This window comes from Rhagoletis pomonella, unplaced genomic scaffold (genome assembly GCF_013731165.1).
Source record: "Rhagoletis pomonella isolate Grant_MI unplaced genomic scaffold, Rhpom_1.0 Rhpom_scaffold_01506, whole genome shotgun sequence".
Lineage (NCBI taxonomy): Eukaryota > Metazoa > Arthropoda > Insecta > Diptera > Tephritidae > Rhagoletis > Rhagoletis pomonella.
Genome location: NW_023460060.1, coordinates 34712 through 43231, shown reverse-complemented (window position 1 = coordinate 43231; position 8520 = coordinate 34712). Strand labels below are relative to the sequence as shown.

The 8520-nt window shown below is 30.6% G+C and overlaps 1 long non-coding RNA gene across 2 annotated transcripts; it reads right to left on the bottom strand.

Annotated features, from left to right (window-relative positions):
• Positions 1 to 1211: 1211 nt before the first annotated feature.
• LOC118752434 lies at positions 1212 to 7379 on the bottom strand. 2 transcript variants are annotated; one of them, XR_004994679.1, is made up of 6 exons: positions 7128 to 7379; positions 6664 to 6784; positions 6497 to 6589; positions 5670 to 5881; positions 2547 to 2706; positions 1212 to 2489 (listed from the first exon to the last, which is right to left on the bottom strand). It is a non-coding gene; the product is annotated as an uncharacterized LOC118752434 (long non-coding RNA). The 2 variants fall into 2 exon arrangements; XR_004994678.1 differs by lacking the exon at positions 1212 to 2489 and adding an exon at positions 2842 to 3182 and having other exon boundaries at positions 2667 to 2706; positions 7128 to 7377.
• Positions 7380 to 8520: the final 1141 nt, after the last annotated feature.

The window sequence follows — 8520 nt, the reverse complement described above, 5'->3', positions numbered from 1 at the left end:
TGCAAAACGCTCTTGAACCAAGATTGATATAACTTAAGGGGAGCAAACATGTTCTTATTTCAAGAATAAAATGGGATTTAAAACGAGAAATTATGTTCTTCTTTCTAGAGTAATGTGAATTGAAACTAGAATATTTAATGTTGTTTTCGGCTTGCAAACGTTGCCCTGTAGGAAAATAAAAACACAATTTATATTTTTTCCACTTCATTATTTACAGCATAGTTTAGACTTTACATTAATCATGGGTACATATAAACAGTTAATTATACATATGTTATGTATATACAGTTAGTCACAAAAGTATTATTATTTGATTTCTCTTACAAAAGGTTTGGTTTGGTTTTCATAGTAACATTTTTTCGTTTATTTTTTTTTACAAATGCATAGCCAATTCTACAATAAAAACCAACACATAAATCAAAATTTCAAGCTTTGGACAAAATACAAAAAAAATTCGAGCATTCATTGCATATGTCCACTGGCGATCAAAAGTGAGTGCATTGTTTTTTTTCTTAAATATTTGCAACTTTTTTCAAGTAATAATTTTTTTGTTATTTTTCTTTAAAAATATGGGTCATGCTTTAATCAAGACCACATAACTCAACTTTCAAACGTTATAAATAACTTAGGAAAATTCAAACCGTATGCAAACAAAATTAAAAAAAATAACGCTATATTTTGTACATTGCACTTGTTATATTATGCAAAAAAAACGAAAAAGCCATCGGAAAAAAATCATTAAAAATCCACGCGATTTTTTAGCCGCTTAAAACTTTCACTTGTTTCACTAAAATTACATATCCGATCTATCTGCGTACCAAACATTTTTCTCAAAATTCAGATTAAAAAGTTTAAAATTTGGACGAAAATGTTGAATTTTTCTACGTTCTGTATAAAGTTTGAAAGTTTGACTTAGTGTTTTCGATTAAAGCATGAACCATACCGCAAAATCCATCGGAAAAAAACCATTAAAAATCAACGCGATTTTTAGCCGCTTAAAACTTTCACTTGTTTCACTAAAATTACATATCCGATCTATCTGCGTACCAAACATTTTTCTAAAAATTCACATTAAAAAGTTCAAAATTTGGACGAAAAGTTGTTGAATTTTTCTACGTTCTGTATAAAGTTTTAAAGTTTGACTTATGTGGTTTCGATTAAAGCATATAAAAATAACAAAAACAAAAAAGTTTAACTTAAAAAACATTGCAAATATTAAACTAAAAACACCATGCACTCACTTTTGATTGCCAGTGTACATAAATTAATATTGTTATTCAGACATTCGATGGCCTACGAAATCACGTTCTCGAAAAATTTCTAGGACTTTTTATTATTATAACCTTACAGATATTTCATTCTTAAATATGATTTTCCATTATTTGTAGGATATATATGTAAAGGTGGACTTGTAAATTCTTCAATAGGTCTTAAATACATTTTATCAACTAAACAACCTATCTCATATGATCTTAAATGACTCAAATGTTTTTACCTCTACTTGTTGACAAAGTACAAAAGCATTTTCATTATGGTACTGTACTCCAAACCAAACTCCACGTCAAACAGTGCAGACGTGTAAATTAATGTATGTATGCATTTTGTGTTTAATTATTGTTTTGAAATTTGTATTTATGTATGTATATGTTTATGTTTTACATGATTGTCAATAGTTGCCCTGAGGACGGTTACTGAAGCGTAACCGAAATATATCGAAAAAAAACTAAAATCCTGTGTTTTAATTCAAAAAAATTTTCTAAAACCATTTGACCTCGAGCCGGCAGAATTAACAATTAAGAAATAAAGTGGTCGCCAAAACCATCATCGTTATCCGTTTTATTTATTTTCCAAATGTATGCGAAAACAAGAAAAATTAGTAAAAGTTTGATTACAGTTGTTTTGAATGCATTATATTTTTAACAGTTTTCGTGTTAATAAATGATCTTTTTTAAAATGAACTATCAAAATTGCAGGTGCTGCAAAGATTTTTAAACAACGAAAACAAGTATACATCTTTCCGTTATTTTCTAATCAGTGTTCAAAAAGCTTACAAGTGATGTAATATTTGACGACTTGAAGTTTCAATTTGAAAAAAAAATATTTGAATAAAAAGCCAGGAGTCCTGACAAGCTTCTGGATATTTAAGATTCATTATTTGAAATAGTTTAAAACAAATATCTATGCTTTGAATGAACGAATTAAACTTAAGCAAATTATTATCAAAGTACACAAAGAAACCGCTTATATTTGTATCTGACAGCCCTTCGACAATCGAAAAAGGTTGTACGGTTAACCCTGCAGAGTAGTATTGGTTAATTATGGCATAGACCTGCCGTTGGTAATCATTCAAAGTTGGGAACCGCAAAACCAAACTTTCCTGAGAATCAACTATAGTTACTTTCTTAGTTTTTTACCGCTTTCGCTTTTGAATCTGGCGCCGGAAGGTAATACAGCATTTAGAAGAATTGTAATTAAATAGTCCTGGACATCTGTAAAATAAGGAAAAAAAATATTTTCATGATGAATTAAAATTTTATTTAATATACCTTTATTATTTAACGATTTAACTGTAGAAAGTATTTGCTTACAATATTCGTTGCTTATGTTTTTCTCATAGTAATTAATAATTTTTGCTTTAAAAGTTTCCCACTTAGCAAGGATTAAATGTGTTTTCTCAGGATACATGAACTGAAAATCAATTTCAATCTGTAAATTTGAAACGGAAAGTACACGGTTAATTCCAGGTATTCCATTCTTAGTTACCATAAATTGTAATAAAATGTTACCATAAAAATGGATAAGTAAAATCACTACGAAAAACAATTAAACGTTTTTTTATACCAAATCAGAAGCCTGTGCATGTGACAATTTTGACCAAGCTTGAAAAAAATCCAAAGGACTCAAATTACAATCAAATTTAAATGAAAAGTTTTCTTCCATTTGTCGAAAACTTCGGCCCAATCCGCACAGTCTCTGTTTAAGGATGTTTTATATGCTTCGGAAACCGACTCATCAACTTCTGGAGTTTGGACAATCGATCTGTTAGCATAGTTTTTATCTTTGCTCTCAGACGGCTCAGACAATCCTTCAACCTTTCGGTGCTTCGATTTTTGGTTTTCATACTTTGAATACAACTTTCCAGACGGATTGTTTTTTCCTTGCCTCGAAATGAAGTAATAGTTCTATAAAATATATGAAAATAGTCCTATTTTAAATGCAGAAAACTATGTGCATATGTATGTACCGTGGCGCTCAGCTAAATAGCACACTCTTATTTCTTACAATATTCAATTTGTTTTACGTGATACATTTTTTTCGTTGGTTTTTTATAAAAACACAGTACATTCTATAACATAAACCGTAAAAGTCAAAGTTTAAAACTTTGTGTACAGTTCAGGAAAATTTAACAAATTTCAAAATGATGTTACAAAAATTTTCAGCATCAACAAAATCTATTTTTACGCAACACCCTCGACAAAGAAGTCTTAAAAATAAACGGAATTTTTCAGAGTTTTCACACCTGCACAATTGAATGGGCTACAAAACTGCATACAAAAAAAGTTTCTAAAAAATCTGAAAAAATTTTAAAATTATGATGCAATTTTTCAAAATTTTTAAGTTTTTGAATTTTCAAAAAATTCTGAAAAAATCTTAAAATTATGATGCAATTTTTTTGAAATTTATTAAATTTTCCTGAACTGCACACAAAGTTTTAAACTTTGACTTACACGGTTTATGTTCAGTGTTGCCACAAAACCTTTTTATTTTTTACCAAAATCACCGGAAAAATTACCAAATTCAACAAAAAATTACCAAACTTTTTTTTGTGCAGTACTGTACAAACATATATGTATATCGAGCCCTAACCGCCAAATTACCTTAAGCGACATTTTTTTCAAATTTTTCTTTTTGGTGCAGAAAGGCATCTAGATGGAATATTTATTATCAGGGAACGGATTTTATAGAAATCGCCTTTTTTTCTGCTAAAGAGATAGAGTATATTCGATTCCACGATTTAGCTTTCCCTGATTCCATATATACACATGTTGCCTTTTTTAATATATTTGCCTTTTTTGCCTTTTTTACCTTTTAAAAAGTGATTGTAGCATTTACAATTGTTTTTAAAGATTAAAAAATATACACATACATTCCTGATAATATGAACGTTTCAAACGTACCATATTTAAATTGGGCTCCATTTGTATCAACTTACGTCGAGCGCACATTTAGTACATTCAAGTCTTTTCTTCGCGAAAATCTAATGAAAATGCTGCCAGAGAACTTCAAAATGCATCTTGTGGTTCAATGTTACTACAACTATACAGATTAAAGTTTTATGATTTAGAAACTCGAAAGGATAAAATAGTTAAAGATTCAAAGTACAAATTTTTCATATAATGAAACTAGTTCATAGTTTTTCTCTTTATACTTGTAATATAAACATTTCTAAAATAAATGTATTTTTTAATTGTTCTTTGTATTTTCTGTCTTTTTTTAGTGCCTTATTTTGCTTTTTTTGCAATACCTAGTGCCTTTTCCTGCCTTTTTCGCTATTTTGTTTTGCCTTTTTTGCAATACCTAGTGCCTTTTCCTGCCTTTTTCGCTATTTTATTTTACCTTTTCCAGCCTATTTCGTTATTTTGTTTTGCTTTTTTTATAGGTTTTTAGGTCCTAAAACTCCGTTCCCTGTTTATTATTATACGTTATTTCGGCAGTTAGGGCTCGATATGTCTGTACATATATATATCCGAAGATACCAAGCTTTTCGGGCAATCAGCGCTCCATTAACCTAAAATTTTTACGAAAGTTTGTTGAATTTTTTTAAATATTGAACAAAGTTTGAAATATGAATTTGTTTGAGCTCTGTTAAAGAAATAACAATATCTTTATAAAAAATAACCAAAATTAGATTACAAAAAAAAAAAAAAACAATTTGTTAAAACTGGTCAAAATATGGTGCGGCTACAATTTTTTCGACCACTGTATGTAAACAAGTGACAAGAAAATATATCAAAAATTCAACGCTTGAAGGAAAGCGGTCGACTCACACATAGACAGAGTGACGTCCCCCGCTGAATGTCGTAGCTTTTTGAACGGGAACATACTTATTTACGTAAAACTCTATTCATATGTATGGTTGCCGGGTTCACCGGAAAATTGATAGTAATTGAAAAGCTGACGAACTGACAGGGAAAGGTAGGACCACCCAAAACATTCCAGGAAAGGACACGGTGGATATACTTATCAATAGCCACTTTCACTGCTTGAAAGTTAAAGAACACACCATTCTCGTAGCCAAGGAACGCTGGAACATCTTTCACCTTGCAAAACTTTCAGGATTACCTAGTATTTCTATAAAAGGAAACGCTTAAGGTCCACTTACTAATGTGGAATCAGAACCAATATTGACCTATTTCACATGTAAGACCGAATCGAAAAAGTTACCAAATTGAAAAATAAATTACCAAATTACCAAAATTTATAAATAAATAAAAAAATTACCAATTTTGGTTAAAAATTACCAAAGTGGCAACCCTGTTTATGTTATGGAATCTACCATTTTTATTACAAAGTAACGACACAATTTTATCGCGTAAAACATTGTGAATGCTGTAAAAAATAAAAGTGTGCTATTTGGATGAGCGCCACTGTATATTAGCTAAATTTACCTGCATATTAACTTCACTGGGGAGTATGGAGCATACTTCGTCCACTATGCAAGGAAAGTCCTGCACTTTTAGATTAATATTCTTTGAAATAACCTCTTCCACTACAATATTAATGATATCCTCCCTTTATGCATTTGTAAGTGTTTTATTTTTGTATCAGACATAAGAAGAGCTCGGCCTCGCCCAGAATCCTTAAGCTAAGTTGTCAAATCCTGTAGTAAGAAACAAATAATATAGTGACAAATAGTTATTCACACAGAGAATTTTTTGCAATATAGACATGCAAAGTTTTTTGCTAATTTCTTTTCGATATTTTTTTAAGAAAGTTCCTACTACACTAAAAAATATAAAAATAAAATCCCTAAACATTGTAAAAAAGTCAGGATAATTCAATAAATTTGCATACTAATTTGTACCTTTCTATTCAGATTTCCTAGAAAAATTCTAAATATGGACCCTTATAGCCCGCTCAAATTTTAGTGTTACAAAAAAAGTTTAAAGTTGCTAGAAAGTCACATTTATTTTTGGCAATTTTTGTTCCGGACGGTGCCATAATTATCTTCCATACAAAAAAAGTTGTCTGTACTTTCTATGGAAGAAACTGCATAAAAAAAATTTTCAAAACTACGCGATTTTGCAGCAACTTTAAACTTCCACTTTGTTATACCAAAATTGAATAGGCTATAAAACTGCATACTTAGAATTTAAAGAAAGAATTATCGAAAAAAAATTATAATACAAATCTTTTTATATATATTGTGAAAAATTGTCAGTGGCAATATTTTTGTTCGCCACTGTACACTGTGATATATTAAATTTACATATACCTTTTTTAGGATTTGCTTTGTATTTTCTGTTGCCGTTTCTAGCCAAGCACCCACATTAGATGGCACGGAAATTATATCATCGTCTATTCCAAACTAATAAGGAGTGAAATGTTTTCAGAAATAAATTAGAATTGACAATCAAAAAACATCTGCGTATGAAATACTACCTCTCGTTTTTTCCACATAAAGAGCTTCTCCGGGATTCCATCCGAAGGCCAAGAGGTGGTATGGCTTCTTTCAAGTCTTCCTTCCTCATGTACTGTAAACTTTCCAAAGTCCCATGCGCAGCTGAAATACATATATGTTTGCGTAAATAAATCTGTACATCAAGGCTCTGGACATGCCAAAGGCAGGGATTCTGCAAAAATCATGACATCTAACGTTCTTATAAAACTTTCCACAAACAAAAGTTATGTATACATACATATGTATGTTATATTAGTTACCATATTAGTTATATTTTTAACGCACTACCATGTAAATTACATTTACGATTTACCCAAATTCACTTTCGGCTATTGTCGCAACTGCGATCCATATTTTATGACTATTTTACATTAATAACTTTGCAAATTTTTACATGTACAAAAACTACTTGAATTTTAGTGTGGAAAATTTTCATCTCACTCACCGTTTAAATAAGGAAGCACATCAGGCAAATTAAAATCTGTTAATAATCTTAACAGGCCGTCGTCTTGCGTTTTGTCCTCTGTTTCAACATCACTCAGTATTTCGATTTTACCAATCACAAAACAACCGACTTTACACGCGACAAAAATAATACTAAAAAATTGCTCAACGTAGTATTTTCGGACCGTTATTCGCACACTGCGACGTCGCTCGGTGCCATCAGCAACGTATGTACATATGTACGTATGTACATATGCATAAAAAATCAAAGTCTACTACGGCTGTCCAGCCGGCGTATGAATATCGCTACTTGTAAAGATATACATATTTACATGCAAATAACAACACAAATGTGAGCCTTGCTGACGCTTCGCTCATTACCATCAGCAACGTATGTATGTATAAAAAATTCAAAGGCAACTACGATTGTCTGGCCGGCGTATGAATGTCGCTACACTTGCACAGATATATAAACAACAACAAAGGTGTGAGTACTGCTGGCACGCCGACAGCAGCGTATGCATACCATGCCTTGTAAAGAATAACGGTAGAGCGTCGTTGTATTCAACTTTAAAATTTTTGATTCTTCTTTTAAGAATTTTGAAACCAACAATAAGAATATCTGTTATGTTCTTGATTTGAGTACACATTAGTTTCGTTCTAAGCTTATTTTTTCTTAATATAAGTACATTATTCTGACTTGAAACTTTTTGCATCTTAATTTCACAAAACAAGAACGGAAAATTCGTATTCTAAGAGTATTTAAGACCGTATTTTTCTTAAAATTTTAAGAACGAAAAATAGTAAATTTAATCCCAGTAGGACTTATTTTTAGTACTTCATTTTTCTCTGAGTGTACATAGATGAATTTAAATATAAATTTTTCATCTTATTACTCCGTTTGTATTATGTTTTAGTCAATATCGTATTACAATAATTCACTTCACATTATACAGTCCGACAGTAATTTTGCCACTAGATTCACTTTTCGTTTTATTTTCTTTCAAGATTATATGAGGATACTTTGAAGATTATACACTTTTTTTGGTAAGTTTCCTCTTTATATAGCTTTAGTTTTTCACTTGATAATTAAAAATTCGTTTTTCTATCACTTTTTACGTATCTGCGCGTCGGTTAGAGATGAGTTAGAGAATGATGTTTGATATCAACTTGAGAACTATGAATTTCTCCAAGGTTGGAGAAATATTTTTTTGGTGTTTACTGGGTATGTACATAAATATATACGATTGATCTGCTTTCGTCTTCCCCTCGCCGCTTCCATCGACACAAATTATTAAATGTCTGCGAATCGGCACCAGATTCGCACATTAACCTTGCGTTTACGAAATATTTAGATTTTCGCATAAATTTACATTTAATAAATCAATACTTGT